Below are 17936 nucleotides of genomic sequence, written 5' to 3'. Positions count from 1 at the left end.
CAGCTTTTCCCTTCCACTGATCCACTGTAGCTGGTGTCTGGCCACACTGTAACATGGCTACTCCCACTGCAACCGTGGGGGCATTCAGGTGACTCTTGACTGAAGGGTCGTGTGCAAGCCATGCTATGGGTACCATGTTTTGAGTAGTCAATGATCTAGTGAGTAAAATGTTTTAAAACACCTCAAAGAACAGTGTCCTTTATTAAAAAGACTATGTACTAGGAGGGGAAAGGAGAAGAATTCAATAACCCAAAACAGAGTCAAATCTATGGTTTTCAAACTTGCAGACGGGTCTCTTTAATCTTTAACTTTATCTTTCCTGTAGCCTTAGTCTTTAACATTATGACTTTGACCTATCTCACTTACAGAGAAATTATAAAGAGGTAGATGTCAAGTTGGCTGAAAATTAAAGATTTTTCTGAGATTACCCAATCCCGTTGTTAATAAATTTGCTGTCTGCGTCCATATGTAACAGTTTGTGGCTGAAATGTTCACTGATGAGACACAAGGCAGGGGAGACTCGGTAGATTTGACTCCATTCTTCCTCATCATCCCTCCTATCTTCTCGCCTCCTCTCCATCTCCCCCTCCTGCCGAGGAGTGGACAGGCCTGTGAGAAGAGGGCTCATTGTGTAAGGTAGTCCAAGGACATCTAACTAGGAATAATGGGATGGAATTCAGCAAGGGACAATTTATGCTGAATTATAAGAGAAATTTCCTAACAGCGAGATCTATTAGACTGGAGAATAGGCTCCCAAGGGAAGGAAGTGCCGTTGCTGCAGTCATTTAAGCTCTGGCTCAGGTCCATAAGTACAAATAAATTTGGTTGTCTCATTTTATTCTCCATTTGTGTGGAATCTGCATCACCACTGAAAAGTTAGGTAGAAAAGACGTCAAATAATTGGCTTAAGGGAGGTCTGGCAAACTGGAAAGGATTTATCCCTCATTTTCCTGAAGATATTATATAATATGTATATAATGTATACTATATATATATGTATATATATATTATATATAAAATATGATATATTTGGTAGCCCTTGTAAAGTCTCATCAACTAATTTTAGGTTATTTCAGCAGGTGTCTCTGACATCTTCAACACGTGGGCCCTATGGCTCATTGTTCCTGACTGTGCCATTTCTGGTGATGTCTGAAGTTCGATACGGAAGTGTTGAGTGAGTTGAGAAAGTGAGTTGAGAAAGAACCAAGTCTCTGATCCTGTCTGGTGATGTCCCACCAAAAGCACTGCTGCTCTGAAAGCCATGGTCCCAAACTTGTGCTCTCTCTGAAGGTCACAACCTCTGCCTCCCTTTCTTGGAAATGAGTATAGACCACACATCCAGAATTTGGGTTCAGAAAATGTTCTCATTAATCATTGGTCAGGACAAACCATAAAAGACTCAATCTCAAGAAACAGACTGAGGGTTGCGGGGGGGAGGGGGGATGGGAGAGGGTCATGGGGAAATGGACATTGGGGAGGGTATGGGCTATGATGAGTGCTGTGAAATGTGTAAACCTGACGATTCACAGACCTGTACCCCTGGGGATAAAAATACATTATATGTTTATTAAAATAAAAAAATTAAAAATAAAAAAAAATCATTGGTCAGGTTATGATTTTTCATGAAGTGACACACATAATGTTTATCTCTTAAACATTTTTAAAAGATGGGGAATATTTTCAGAACTTCTACACATTAACAAATCTCCTAGATAATTCAAGGCAGTCTAGTCTACCAATTAGCCAGTTAAATCTACTGGGCACCCAAAAGGGAAAAGACTTAACAACATGGAGAACTGGAGGTGGGTCTGCTTCATTCACAAACAGAGGCCATGACACAAGTATTCAAAACTTTCTACACATTTAATAAACTTTCACCGAGAAGGAAAAATATGCTCATGTCATCATATTCTTGAACATTGAAAAACTCCTTCTGGAGAATTTTTGCCCATTTGTTTCTTAGGATTCCTGGAATTGTCAGAAACACAGGCAGATGAGGAAAAAGCCAACTATCTTTCTCATTCATCACAGCTCTTTTTCTAGAATTATACTTTTGATAAGTGTTTTTATGGATTAGGATACCAGTTTGTAAGCATGGGTAGAAATCCAGAATAGTAGTGGGGGAAGCAAGACAAGTATGTCCGTGCTGATGTGGCCGCTCTGACTGTGGAATTACCGGGAGCAGACTACCTTGGTGCTCTATGTCCCCCAAACGGCCAGAGCAGTCCACCCTTCATGACCTGGCCCACATGGTTCACCTCTCCTAGCTACAATCTCTGTGTTCCAGAGCGACAAGGAAGAACAACCAGAAGGCTGGACACTACCCCTGCCATATTCCTTTGGTCAGAACTACTGCATACGGCCATACCTAGCTGAAAAGTAGACTGGTAGGCAGCATAATTTTCATTCTGGATAACCATATGCCTAACCAAAAATTCAATTACCATAAAATAAAGGAACGCTTAACAGTCTCCCAAAGGGTTATGGAGATACCATTTTGTTTTGTTTTATGTTCTCTGGAACCATCAGTCGGTAGGGTGGTTGAAACCATATTTTGTACTATTTCTAATGTAACTTAGTGGGGGAGAGGTATTAAATCATCAGTTGCCACTTTTTATAACATCACATAAAGTAGTTTTATCCCTGAAGACCAGAATTCTTCATGCTCACGAGTTACCAGACCAGCTCCTTCAGTGTTTTGCAATGGCATTCTCAGATGAAAACGTGTTATCTGGAGCCTTCGCCATTAGGATACAGCTTTCCTTCTTGTATTTTACAACTTCTGTTTCAGGAGTGAGAGCTGGGATTTAACCAAGGAAGTACAAATATAATAGGAAGTACAAATCTGGCTTTCTAATAGTGGGTCTGCAGCTGCTGGAACTGTAAATACATCTGTTTTCGAGCTGTTTGGAACAACAAAGTATCCATTATGATGATTTGACATAAATTCTAGCATCTCCTTCTGGGGCTGGCAGATCATTTACAAAAACTCAGGTATCTGAGGTTATAAATTCGCTAGGCTTCAGTTAAATGAAATGTCATTTAAAAATATAGTGTCTTATTTTTTGTTATTTAAATAAGTGTATTGAAGTCAACAATATCTTAATTACAGGGATAAATGGTAGGTGTATTGAAGACATGGGTTATTGATGGACTCACTGCAAAATACCCAACATTATTTCCCAATAATCACATAGTAACCGCCTGGTAATTCTATTAAGCACAATGGTAACTGCGGTGTAGGTTGCACATAGGACAACATGGCAAATTGCTGGAGTCGCTGCTCTGAAGTCTTGTCACAAAAGGAATGCATCCCCAACCTTGTTAGTGACAGACGAACGAGCACAAGGAAATGGTGAACTATCGTCAAACCAGAAGTGACCTCGTAAAAGTGCTCAATGGCTCTAATCAGCAATTTTTTAAATTCTAATAAAATACAGATTGATAGTGCTATAGAGAGAAGATTGGCTTCCAGAAGACTGTATTTAAGGATTATTATTATCCCCAAAGGCCCCAGCACTGTGTTGGGGTAGAAAGCTCAAGAGTACCGAATCATGCACAACTGGGTTCAGATCCCACTGCAACTCAGCAGCTCCATGAGTGAACCCCTCTGAGCATGTGAAATGGGGATAACAATACCTAGAGTGCAACAAAGCTTCAACAGATAACAAAGGTACAGTATCCATCACATGACAATTATTTCTGATACATGTAAATGTATCCTATATTTTATGGACAGTTTGTTAATGTTAAACAGTAATATCTTCGATTCTTACTGCCAAGGAGCTGTCCGTGGGAGTCGCATAACAATTTTAATGATTTTGCCCAACCAGATGTTAAGCAGGAATTAATTCTTTCTACCAAAAGGCGCTTAAAATATTGCTCCCATTACCACAATACACAGATTCTGGGGGAAAACAAAGCAGGGAGAATAATCAGAACCAAATACCAAGAGGGAGAGCTTCAGGACTGGCCAAATGGAGGGAAGGAAAGAAAAGGTCTGTAGAGGCTTATTTACTGGGAATTGCAAATTTCTGCAAATGCAGAGCCCACAGCAGTTGATGAACAGTGAGGTGGAAGCAGCAATCCAAGGATGGAACTGGTACGAGGGGCTCATTAAGATGTGTACTAAAGTGAGGGCGAGTAAAAGGTCCTGGTTGGGTTGGAAGAGGTTATCATGATCTCAGTCTTGCTGGCTTAGGGTCCTCCCAATCATGTGGTCAGAATAATGTGAGAGTCCCATTGAATGGTTTTTATGTTTTGCTGGCTATAGTTATGATGAAGTCTTATGTGTAAAAAATATTTGTGTTTCTAATTCCAGCAAGGCGGTTCAGTTATTCTTGATGTATCCTGCTAGAATCTGAATGTTTGTATCTCCTTCTTTGAAATTCCTTGAAATTCTAACTCCCTAGGATAGTATTTGGAGGTGGGGACTGTGGGAGGTGATAAGGTCATGCGGAGGGAACCCTCAGGAATGGGATTAGTGCCCTCATAAGAGAGGTCCAGAGAACTCTCTCACCCCTTCCCCCATGTGACTACATAGCAAGAAGTCTGTTACTCAGAAAAGGGCAGTGGCCCACTGACTATACTGGCATCCTGATCTTGGATTTCTGGCCTCCAGACTGAAATAAATTTCTGCAGTGTATAAACCACCCAATCTGTGGGGCTTTGCTATAGCAGCCTGGATGGAGTACGACAAATCCTTTCCCTATCTTTATACAGCACAAAGTTGAGAAAGCTCTCCAAGATGGGAAAACTAGGATGGTGGCTCCCCTGTAGCTTTTGCTTCAACTGAGCTTGTTTCCATTGGAATGTGTTCTGTGGAATGAGAAGCACGGTGCTAGCAACCACAGGTCCCAAAACGCAGAGGACAAGAGTTCTCCTCGATGCTCAGGGGAGATGACGTAAGCATAAGTTACCAGAACAGGAGGAAGGACTTGTACCATTTCCTCTTCCCAAAGTGTTCTTCTCACGATATTACTCTGGCCAGTGGCACTATCATCCTTATCGTCGTCCCAGGAAGATGGAGGGCGTTCTCCTGAAACTGGCTCGGCTCCCATTTCCTCGTAACCAAGGAAACATCAACTCTGGTTGTTTTACCGTCTTCAAATATCTTGTATCTGTTTCTTTTTGTTCCCATTGCTGCATCCTTAGTTCAGGAAGAAGCCACCCTCACACATCTCAATGACCCTCACCGTGGCTGACTGGCCTCCATGCCTTCCATTTTAGCCAACTCTGACGATTTATCCAGCATCACCTTTATAAGAGCTAAGTCACATTATGATTCCCCCCAGTTAACCCCCTTCAGTCCGTGTGACTTAGGGGAACTGGATCATCTGGCCTCTGGCCTTGCAAGTTACATGTTTGCTGTCCAGGCTGCAGCCCAGTAGATCTGCCATTCACAGAAAGTCTATTTGTCTGTCTCTTTGTCTCTTGCCTCTAAGCCCTTGTTCATGCAGTTACCTCCTGGATAATTCTAATAAATATATATTTTTTAATTTATTTATTTGATAGACAGAGATCCCAAGTAGGCAGAGAGGCAAGCGGAGAGAGAGAGGGGGAAGCAGGCTCCCCACCAAGCAGAGAGTCCAATGTGGGGCTCGATCCAGGGACCCTGGGATCATGACCAGAGCTGAAGGCAGAGGCTTTACCCCACTGAGCCACCCAGGCGCCCCAATATTTTTTGCTCTCATCTTGTAAGAGGCTTCCTCTGGAACCATAGTTGACTCCTGCAATATTAGGTTAGGACCCCTCCCTCCCCCCCATACAATCCTGTTGCATTTAGTATTTAGCCTAATCATCACGCCTACTCTCTCTACAGCAATCATCCCATTATATAAGTGCTTTCATTGGCTAGACTGTATGATCATAGGGTCACGTACTGTGGCCATTTCCAGTGTTCACATCACCTAGCATGGGGCATTGCCAATAATCAAAGGCAGTTGAACGAACGGGTGAATGGGTGAGGAGGCATTGGCAGGGCCCAAGAGCAATGAGATAAGATGCTGACTCAGCACAAGGATGGCTGTTTCGTGTTGGGACTGAGGAGGGGTGGGCATGCTGAGCCTCGTGGGTGGTATGGGGGCGCAGACTCAGAGGTTTAGTGAAACAGGAAGGGTGTGTTCAGTGGCCAGTAAGGAATGTGGAGACAAGTAAGAGGTCTGGACTGGTGATGTCAGCGTTCTTTACCCCTGGAGGGGGTATATAATGCTGCGGAGTAAGTGCAGTATTCACAGGAATGGGGGAAGCGGGTCAGCACCTGGTTGTGAAATACCTAAATTCATCAAGTGGGAGGGGAGAGGGTGCAGAAGAGAAGACAAGGACTGATAGGAAAGAGTCAGCGATGCATGCATGTCGTTGAAGCCTAGGGAAGAGGAGAGGGCAAGAAATCAGAACGTTCCATCAGTAGAGTGATCAGAAAAGAGAGGGTGAAAGAGAGAGGGGAGGATAAACATATGGGTCATTTTGAGATGGAGGGAAGGCTAGTACTACCTGTTAGTATAGCACACCTTTTCCTTCTGTAAAGTAGGAAGTAAAAGTATTTGACAAGGTTCAGTTCTGAAGGGTGTGTACGAGGCTCTGAGAAGTCAGCAGAAGGGTTGATGGGGAGGGCGTGGAGCTTAATCTCCTGCTGATGACCAGCAGGAGACCCTCTGGAGATGGACCGAGTCAAGTATGGCGGGGCCAGCTGCGGGGCTTGCCAGCAGGTCACTGTCCTGGGGGCTGAGGGGACAGCCCAGGCGGTGGTCACCCTGAGTGAGGACAGGTCCAGGAGGCCAGGCCCACAGCCTACAGGGGTTTGCTCGAGAGCTGCACTTTCATATAACAATGTACCGTGTGCTAGCGGGGGAGGACAAAAGAGGGCTAGGGAACAGTATTACTTAATGTTTAAATCAAAATAATGAGGTATTCTTCTATTTTCAACATTTTTTATTAATGTGGCTTGGTTCACTTCCACAACCGTTTGCCGCCTTAGAGAAAGCATCATTTCCTGTTGTAATTCTTTCTGTTACTGGTTTGTATTCATCTGCCTCACTGTGCTATTAATATGTGCTGATCATGTGCATTTTATAAGCCTTTCAGCCATGTATGTTGGTTCTTCTGGTCTCCAAGGTATTATACTTAAATGTGATATGTTAACTATGCAACTCAATTTTATTCCTATGGAAAACACGTTCGATATGCATTTCCTGGCAATTTAATGTTCTCAAAGCATATTTGTGACCCAGCGTGCTTCTTTATGTTGACATATTGTTCATCGAGTTTCATTAGTCAGATGATATGTCACATCACATATGGAACATGAGGAAAAGTGACATTAATGACAATCTGGTGACATTCAGTACTCTGCAACACATCAGGTTAAAAATAAAGCAGGAAAAAAGGGTCTTTCTTATTTTCCATAAGGTCTTCTGTTTTTCTTTTCTTTTTTTCTTCTTCTTTTTCTTTTTCTTTTTTTTTTTTTTACTCTTGAAATTGCTGCTATGTGTTTGGATCAGGCAGCGATGATTATTGGGAGGTTTTGTGGGTAACTAGTGATGCGGATATCAAGGGGAAGGGTAGGGGGATTATTGCTGAAGTGTTCCCTGCTTCTCAGGTCTTGAGTTGTCCAAACCACTCGGGGATGACACTTCATCCTGTGTGTGTCAGTTTGTCTGGCACTCGGCTCAACGGGGGGCTGGTGCAGCGAGAGGCAGGGGGGCCCCAGGACCAGAGCGAGACTGTTCCCTGAGCAAGCGTGAGTTCACAAAGAAATTGCTGGCATGCAGAGGACAGCCTTTCTTTAATGTGAAGGCTCTAGTGTCTGGGATCAAGGGAGGCAAACCAACGAAACATGGACACTTCTGCTGGGGGCTGCCCAGTCACAGACCCAAAGTACGGGGAAGGAAGGGGCTCGTGGAACCTCTTCCCGGAGAGGACGTTCCATTCACTAACCTGGACTCTGGGGTCCCCACAAGGAAGAGCTGCCCCTGAATTACTGAATGCACAATCATCCAGAGGATTTCTGAGTAAAATATGTGATATCTGGCTAACTGGGAATTGCAAAATGAGTGAAAAGAATAGAACGTTAAATTCTGAATGGAAGTCAACCCCTTAATTTTCAGGTTGTGTTTAAAAAAATGCAGAAATAAATTTAGCTCTTCATTTAGAATGTAGGTATACTGTAATTTTCTACTTTTCAAATCCATGTGCCTCATTCTGATACTGTATTTACGTTCATCACAGTGTGGTTTGGACGGGCTTTGAACAGCTGGCGGTTTGGGCTTCTGAATGCCGCTTTCCAGAAGCAGGTTTTTGCTTGTGTTTACTGCTCTGCATCCTGCCAACGAAACACCACTGACACTCCCCGCCCTTCTGCTCCTTCTCGAGTGATGCATCGTCTCCATCGTTTCTTCCACCTTCTCATAGGAGGCCATGATAGACGATACTTGGATTTTACTTCATTGGCCATGGGTACCGGCAGACGGAGCCACTTGATACTCTTGATTGTAGCTGCCAACCTCTGTTTTCCCCTTTTCTTAGAGATTAGCTACTTGAGATGAAGAGGGACGGGAATCAAATCATAACCTGGCAGCCCCTGGGCCTTCGTGAAATTGGAGCACGTGCCAAGGCCCTGTGGTTTGTCACTAATGCTTTGGTTCCCTTTTGAATCTCTATGGTCACATGCAGCAGTCATTTGGGGGGAGTTCGTTCAAAATCATGTTTGTCTCTTTCCATTTTGTTGTTTTATTTTAACATCTGCTTCCTGGTGACAGCCTCTTTGATGGCTACCGGCACCACAAGAACAATAAAAAATGGGTTTTGTTGTTGTTGTTGTTGTTTTCCTAGGGCTGCCACAACAAATCACCGCAAACCGGGTGGGGCGGGGGGGGGGCACGTAAAACATCAGACCCTTGTTCTCTCAGAGTTCGGGACGCTGGAGGTCAGGGTTACAAGGGCCGTGTTCCTGTTGGAGAACGTCCTTGCTTCTTCCTCCTTCCGGATGCTTGCCAGTAATCCTTGGCATATAGCTGCATCCCGTTCAGTCCTCCTTCATTGTCATGTGGAGTTCATCCCCTCTGTGTCTCTGTCTTCCTTAGGGACACCAGTCACACTGCCACCAGGGTCCACCCCACTCTAGTGGGACCTCATCTTAACTACCTCTGCCATGACCCTATTTCTAAGTAAGGTCACATTCTGAGGATTCGGGGTCAGGACAGCAACTAGGTTTTCTGGGATGTGGTTCTGTCCGTAGGACGGAGTGTTCTGCTCATCCATCCCCGTGAGCACAACCACCAGCAACAGACCTGGGGAGCACGGCTTCCACTTACCCTATGACATGAAAGCTCTCCCTGAGCCTGATGGGTTTCCCCATTTGTCACAGTTCCTGGTGGACCTAGGGTCTACTAGTGTCAAGGCATTTTGGTTTCTAAAATAACTGAAATCACTGAGTTCAGAAGAGTTTATGGAAAACTGAAAAGCACACAGTGGATAGACTTGTTTATAAGTTTACAAAACAGATTAGACATGTGGACAACAGCTCACTTATCTTCAAACCTGGGAGCAAATCCTATTCATTCCCTGTCCATTCCTTTGTTGTGGGCAGGTGTTGTGTCTCCCCAGCTAGAGACTGTTCAGGTCTCCTACCTCTTGTCCTCTCCTGCACTGGCTGTGTAGCCTCACCCCTTCCTGCTAGCTTTTTGGTGCTGGCCGGGATGAGAGGGACCTAGACTCTGGTTGGGGGCAATGTTCCCACCCTCACTCCCTCTTCTCTCTGCCATCCTGGCTCTTCCCTTTCATCCAGCTATATCTTCTTATTCTAGGCAATGTCCACACCATGCTGACCACCAGACAGGGGACATGTTCTCTGCTCCTTCCCTTCTCCTGTGCGTACTGACCTTCCCCTCACCAGGACCAAGTTCTGTCCACTTAGAGCTTGTTTTCAGTGTTCCTTCCAAGAAAACTCAATAAAACACAAGGCAACCCCTAAAACAAAACAACAACCAGATACTTTTATTTCATTTCATTTTAAGATTTATTTATTTATTTGGAGAGAGCTTGCAGGGGGTGAAGGCCAACGGGAGGGGAAGAGAAAGAACCCTCAAGCGAACCTCCTACGGAGTGCAGAGAGTCACACAGGGCTTGGTCCCAGAGCCCTGAGACTGTAACCTGAGCTGAAATCAGGAGCCAGCCACTTCACCAACTAACCACCTAGGCACCCAACAACCAGAGAAATTTAAAATGTGATTATTTCTCTTTTTTATGCACAGATCTATAGGCTACCAGGGGAGGGGGCTGTAGTTGTTATGTGACTGGGGCTAGGTCTTATAAAGACTTCTTGTCCTTGGTGAGTGAGCTCTATCTGCTATGTCGAGCACCCCAGTTGAGGTGCACTGGGACAGCAATGAACTTGTCACCATGGATCATGGGCTTTCACTTGCCTAAGGGGGCCAAAGGGGCAGAGTTGGTGGCTGACACTCCCTGCAAAGGTGAGTTAGAATTGGCCAAAGGTATGTCCATAACCCCAGTCAGAGTGTAGCCAACATGGCCAGCATTGGCCTGAATGAGGTCAGAGGTTCCAGTAAGTGAGAACTCAGTAAGGAGAATCCAGGGCTGGTGGACCTCGGGTGACCAGAAAAGTCAGGGTCTTTGGTAGTTCTTCCTTGCTGGGCTGTGAGTGAAGAGAAGAGTTTTGTTCTTGGGGTTGGCAGGCACCCAGTGGAGCCCCTGCCTTTCCTAGTGAGGAGCAATGAGATGTCTGGGCAGTATTGGGGTGGGAGAAGGCTTGCCTTGGGCTACACTATAGGAACTTAGTATCATACACATAATGTATTCTAGTATAAAAAAAAAAGTTTTTTAAAAGGTGGTTTATGTTCACTGGGAGTGCCGGAGGAACAGTCTTTGGAGTGTGCAGCCAGGAGCAGGGCCCAAGCTCATTGAAGGGACCTAGAGTAGAAACCATGGTCACTGTCCCCTTGGCTTCAAAGATCTCAGGAGCGAAGAGTAGACACACCTTAAAACATTGCCTCCATACCTGACAGATGGTGGGTTCCTGTGTTTGTGGCTGCTTCTACCTGTCTCCCTTTCCATTCTGATTGGGGGAACCCACATCACCAGCAAACACACCTGCTAGCCTATGAGGTTTGGGGCTTTTGCCTTGTGAAGGTGGCATGGTGTTGTAACTAAAATTAAGGGAGTGTGGGCAGTGATATTGGGTCTAGAAGATGAGAATCATCCTCTGCAGGAGTCCCTCCCCACCACTCCTACCGAACACATGACTGTTTAAAATTGCTGCTATCCATTTCAGGTTGGTCTGGGAACTGAATCCTAATTCATGGGCACTTTTAAAAGCAGAGATAGAGAGAAGGAGGTGTGAATAACCTTGGCACCTTGTAACTAATGCCACAGGATAGTACAAGTAATCCCTGATTTATGAAAGCCTCAGTTGCCAGAGTGAATTTGTGATTGAATTATTTAGGACCTAAATTTATTTTCTCATAGAAATAAAAACATACAAGGTACAGTTTTCCTTAGTTAGCCCAGATATATCCATCTAAACCACAAACTGACAAGACAGAGTTATTAATACTAATCATATCATAAGATCTATATCTATATTATAAACACATATAATGTAGTTAATGCTATAGTTATGTTATATTTTGTTATTCTCTATTTATATTATGGGCCAACCCCAATGAGTGGCTCAGATTTCTAGGGAAGACTTGTTGCTCAGTGTGAGCAAGAAGAAGAGACTCTGGTGCATACCCACCTCCTCTCCCTGACCTCCTGATGCTGTTGCCCCTCTGGGCTGTTTCCCCGATCTCCACATATGACACGGCTGCCTGATAAATGCAATAGGGGGGAAGGGCCATCATCCTTATGAGACAAACCTATCCACGTGGGCTGGAAGCTCAGAGCAGTCTTCCTAGATGAATTTGTGCCTACAGAGGGCTCCAGGGGGTGAAAGGGCAGTGCTGAGAAGCAGGTGTGCAAGAAGAGGCACCGTGAGTCCTCTCTGTGATGGACTCGCCTGCCTTGTTTGTTGCTGGCATGGGACATAGCATCTAGGAAGCACTCAGTATGTGGTTTTTGAACGAATAAACAGCAAAAACAGATATTCTTACTTTGGACATTTTGGAATCATTATGAAGTCAAATGTAGCCATATATCTACCAGCCATATTTTCTATAAGCAACATCTTAGACATTTTGGTGTAGATGAGGTCTTCCTTAGAAAGCAAAGAATGAGGGACAACTGAAAGTATGAGCTGGAAGTCTGAATCTATTGGATGTTACTCACATTTGAAATATAGAACCAGTGAAGGGAAATGAAGGGAAAACTCGGGTAAGAATTTTCATGGAAGCCAGAAGGGACACCATAGTGCCCAGTGGTGGTAAGTGCAGCCTTGGGATTCACTGCAGCCACAGTAACTATAAGCCACCCACTAACCCTCTGTTTGCATGTCCCCTGAAATGGTGACTAACTGTCCTTTTGGAGAGATCATGCAGGATAAAGTGAGCTTACCGCTAGTGGGTTTGAAAGAAGCAAGGGGTGGACTGTAATTGATATTTCTGGTGCTTCTCCTGGATTCCCGAGTGCCTTCCCGATGGGCCCCTTTCCAGCAGCAATGCTTGTGACTTCAATGGCCACTATCTACAATATTTCTTTGGACGACTGTCCTTGGGCTGCTGGGACCATTTTGATTGCATATGCAGACAGCTGGAAGTACCTAGGAGCTTACCTTCCCTTGATGCAATGACTATGATGTCCAAGAATATGAAAATTCGTCTCCTTTGTCTTAGATCAAGACAACCATTAGTTGTAACTTACACTTCACGATCACCCTAGGGATCAGGCTGATGCAACTTGCTGCAAGATTTTGCCTGAAATCACACCTTTGCCTGGCCTTTCCCTATGCTACTCTGTTTTGTTTGCTCTCCTCAGCTTCCCTGGGACCACTTTCTTCACAAGCAGATCATTGCTCATGCATTCTTACCTCAAATTCTGTTCTGACAGGCCTGCTCTTGGACAGAATGTAAGATCCCCGGAGGCTGAGATAGTTTCTTATAATCCTTGTTTTTCATTGTGTGCAGCACATGCATAGTCAAAGTAGACCACATTAGAGTGTCAACAAAGTTATTGACTCACTTTAACAAACTAAATGATTACATAAGTATATATAATTTACAGAAAGTGAAATATTTGCTTACTAAAATTGAGATATAATTTGCCCCCCCCTTTTTTTGCAAAATTAGGGGAAGCTTTACTTTTTTGAAATCTTCATTTTATTTTGACATTTCCAGCATGATTCAGATACTACTCATTATGAAGGGTCCATCACATTCTCGTTAAGGTGAGGAATGACACATAAAGAATACCTTATGGCAATAAAATTTATTTTTAAAGTAAAGTTTGATTTTCAAAGATCTCACAGCATACAAATGAATTTTCCTTTCCTCTTGGCTATCATAATATTCACAGGAAATTACAATAAGATGAATCATTCACATCAGTCAGAAATTCATGATTTTAAGATCTCATACAATGCCTCTGATAAGATAATGTATAAGGAAAGAACATAATTGAAGTAGCAGACAAGACTTTCTTTGATAAAGATGACAAAACCCTCACATTGCAAATATGGAACCCATCATTCACTGTGCCATTTCTCATCCCAAACATGCTTAAAAGGTATGTTCCTGACTTACTTTTGTTTCTATGGTACATCTGTGGGATGAAACAGAAGCTGACCTTCTGAAAACACCATGGTTTTAGAAAGCAATACGGAGCAGTGAGCTGAAATGTTTTTGAAAGGCAGGTGTGCTACTGAGCATAAGGAATGTCAAACATGGGCCATGTGGAGAAGTAGGTAAATATTGAGAGAGATCCATTGACAGAATTTTTATGAGTGCTGTCATGAAGTGTTCTGGCCTCCTGAGGTCCGTGCACACAGGAGGTTGGCACTTCCTGGCCCCTCCGTGACTGGGTGTCATCACAGGATTAGTTCTGGTCAACGCAGTGTGAACAGAACGCTCCCTTGCACTCACTTGCCTGTGCGGACCCCCGCAGTTCTCTCTCCTTCCGCCACAGTAGTGGGCGTGTTTGAGAGTGTGTCAATGTGGTGTGGAAGGGGGGAATAAAATGAATACGGCCCCACCTCGCACCTATGAAAAGCACATCACATGAGTAAGAAATAAAACCATATCCTGTCAAGCTATTGAGACAATGGGATTATTTCCACAGAACACCAGCCCATCCTGCCTGATCAGAGAGGTGATGTTTACCTTCCATTTTCCTTCTGATCACCCTTTCTTCCACAGCTCCTTGCCCCTCTACAGCTTCTCCAGTCAGTCCTCCGGGCTCCCACGGGTCCTGTCTCTCACTTACCCAACCAAAGCCCACTGAGAAATTAATTCACACTAAGGTATGATGAGGGTTAATTTGAGGCATTTTTTTTTTAAGCAGGGAAAAAACCTAAGGTACATAAGTAAATAATGGATAGTGAAGATTCGAGACTGAAAAAACATTGTGGGGAAAAGTTCTGGTGTTGTAAAATTCTCTGTATAACCCTTAGGATACTGTTTCTACCATAAGCCCCTGGACAGGATTAGGATTACAAGCACGGGCTCCGGATTAAACAGAACTAGTCCCAAATCCTCTCACTATCAGTTTTTTGACATTAACAAAGCTATATAAATTATTTATCCTCAGTTTCCCCACCTATAAAATGGGGCAAATACATACAACTTATGCTTGTTGGTAAGATTTTATGGAATTAGTAGGTAAACACTTTGTTGAATATCTAGTAGTAAGTAAGCAATGAATAATTCTTTTTTATCATCACTCTCATTATTGTTCTTCACATAACTAGCTTTCTGCGCCTTTGGTTAGAAACTTACAGGGTGTTATCGTTAATATTTTTATTAAAGACCATTTTAGGAATGTCCCTTCCTCCCCAGTGCTAGCTGCTCCCTATACTGAGTCCCTCAGTATAGGGAGGGACTTAACTGATCCTCCTTCTCGTGTCCCGAAGAGGAGAATCAATCCCATGCTTTTAATCTGTAGTCTATAAGCCTTATATTTGCATGATTATTATCATCCCTCCCTAGAGGACTGATGACATTGCTCCCATGTCTCTTAGTCGCTTCAGCACTCAGGTTGACGGCCGTCTCTCTGGTCAGAGGATGGCTGCTGTGGTGTTGCTTAATTTTATGCGATCCACTAGCCGTAAAATGAGTCCACACAAGAATCTGAGAAGGAAGACAGTTTCATCTCCACTGTAAATGTGTCTGTGGTTTAGGTCTGCTCCACCTGGCCCTGAAGTTGTGCCCGCGGCATGGAAAGGTAGGTGGAACCAGGCTTGATTTTCATGGGGCTTTGAAGGGAGCCCATCTTTGCAGTGAAGATCTTAAACATGGGAAGATCTGGTAGAGGGTTTCAAATTTTCAAAACTCAGATTGTGAGTCAGAAAAATCAAGGTTTACTTTCTCTGACCGGCTTTATAACCCTGGGTAGTTCAGTTCTGTGAGTTTGCCTTTCCTTGCATTTTTACACGGAATAGTATCTGTTTTACAAATATTCTATCTGTTCCTAGGTATCAAATGATACGATATGCTGGGGCACCCTGCAAGTTAGGCGGTTACAATCAGCTTATTATTTCAAGGGGAGCTCACATTGTATGAGTAGCAGGAGGATGATGGGTTGGGTGTGGTTAGAACCATGTGAATTCCAAGACATCGCCTCTATGTCCATTCTGCCTTGTTTCCAGTGAGAACCTTAGTTACTGTTTCTAAAATTTTTAAATTTAATGGAATCATTTTCTATTAAAACAACTCATCGTCCACATGTTTACAGTTGGCATGGACAATTTCCCCCCCCGGGGGTTCCTTCTTTCAGATATAAGACTTGCTCTTAGCCAGTGAACTGAAAGTCGGTCTAACGTGGGAGAGCCTCACGAGGGAAGACATGGGACCGCTCAGCATAGTTGAGGGTATTTGCAAATTGAAACATCACTGAAAGTCATTTTAAAAAGCAACAGATGAGCTTATTGTCCTCTTTATTGAGGACTGCCACACTCTAAAGTGACTTTCCTTTTATAAGAAAGGCTTTTTAGTTTCTGTGTGTGTCTAGAACGTTGGCCAAACCACAACTGAAATCCATGAGAGATGATTATTTTATTATGACCTAATTCAACATAGGTTTAACTAATCTAAAGCTTTTTTTTTTTTTTTTGGTTTGTTTTTCAGAATAATCCTAATAAATTTGCACCCAAGCCAAAAACTTCAGTATTTTTAGTTGAACATGGGAGGGTAGTGGTGAAATACTCTCTCCAAATTGGTGGGGGCCTGGGATGACAGCATAAGACCCTGGCTGAGGGGACATTAGCCGTGGTTGTGGGAGTCTGTCTTTCACAAGACTAACAAAGAAAGCAGAGGATTTCTCAGCTGTAGCTTCTTGTTGAAGACTGAAGAGAGACCAAGGGGCATCACTGCCACAAAGTATGATTGATGATGAAGAGAATCGGCAAACCACAGCTTAATGCCCATCCCCCGAGTGGAGGCTGAGCAATCATCCCGTGAAGTCCAGGGACACAAAGGGTGGGCCACACGTCCCCCCCAGAGTTCCCACGTTTGGTGGAAGGGAGCAGCATTACGAAGGCCAAATGGATTCTTAGCATATTTTACAGCATTTTTGAAACATGTTTCCTTTTTCATTCCCCATCAATCCGAGCAATCGTCGTATGTACTTTTCCTTCTCAAAAAATCTTTCTGAAAGGGCTGCTGTGGGAGGGTTCACAGGTCAGTTCTTTTCGTGATATTCTTTTCATGCTCATGTACTTGGAGCGTCCTTCAAACTTCCAATTTGAATGGAAATAGAGCTGGGCAGTCTGGGATGTTTGTATCGCCCACAAGAATCCCCAGTGCAGCGTTTGCTGTGTCAGTCCTTGTACATCACTGCAGTCTCCAACCTACAGAGGGAAACTGGCCCAAGCTGACCTCCTCCAAGTGCAGCACGGTGCATGAACGTCAAAGGTTCATGTGCCTGGATCCACATCCTTAAAGAGTTTGCACCTTTGAAAACACACCCCACCCCCATCAAAGCCAGAAAATGCTAAAGAAACCAAGACGCAAAGTCATCAAAATAATGTTCATATTGGTTTCACCAATAAAATAACATCTTTACTTGAAAATTATATGTTGCTGGTCCGTTTAACCATCTAAGGTTGAAAGCATGCACGCTTGTCATGCTGAGTTAGGAAAATAAACCTGACCTCTGGCGTGGCGGCGGTTCTGCCAGCCTGTGGTCAGGATAAGCCCCATTTTCCGTGGCTCTGGGTAGACACAACCCTGCAGCCTCTCTCCTCTCCAGCCCTGCGATTCGGGGTTCCTATTTCCCTCGGTTTATTTTCTTTTCGTTTGACTCAAAAAACACATTTTAGAGCATCATCACAACAAGGTGGCAGGATTGCTCGTTGAGGTTTTTATTTCTCTTTGTTTACCTCGGTATTTGTCCTCTTCATATTCTCACCGGAATTATCGGAGTAATTTCTTATTCCAGGACTTTTGCAGGGACCCAAGACTGGCTGTGCTGGAAGACGACTGTGAGTTTATGAGAGGAGATCATGGCTGGGGAGAGAGGGAAGGACTGAAGGTAGCAGGAGGGGAAAAAGGCTTTTTTTTTTTTTTTTTTTTTTTTTCAGATTTACAAGGGACCAAAACCCCTGTGGCAAGGAGGCGTGCCCTCTTCGGGGCGGTGCCTGGCGCGTGCTAAGGCTGATGGGCACAGATGTTCCATTTCCTTTGGGGGGCTGGCCCGGCCCCGGCGCTTCTGCTCTGAAAGCTGTTCCCAGATCCCAGGCTTGGCAAGAGCCTGGAGCATCCCATGGGGGGCGTCCTGGGTGGGGCACAGGTGAGGAGACCTTGTGATGGCCACAAGATGACCTTGTGATGGAG

This window comes from Martes martes, assembly GCF_963455335.1.
Source record: "Martes martes genome assembly, chromosome: 13".
NCBI classification, from domain to species: domain Eukaryota; kingdom Metazoa; phylum Chordata; class Mammalia; order Carnivora; family Mustelidae; genus Martes; species Martes martes.
The sequence above is the reverse complement of the archived record's forward strand: the minus strand, read 5'-3'. Positions refer to the sequence as shown.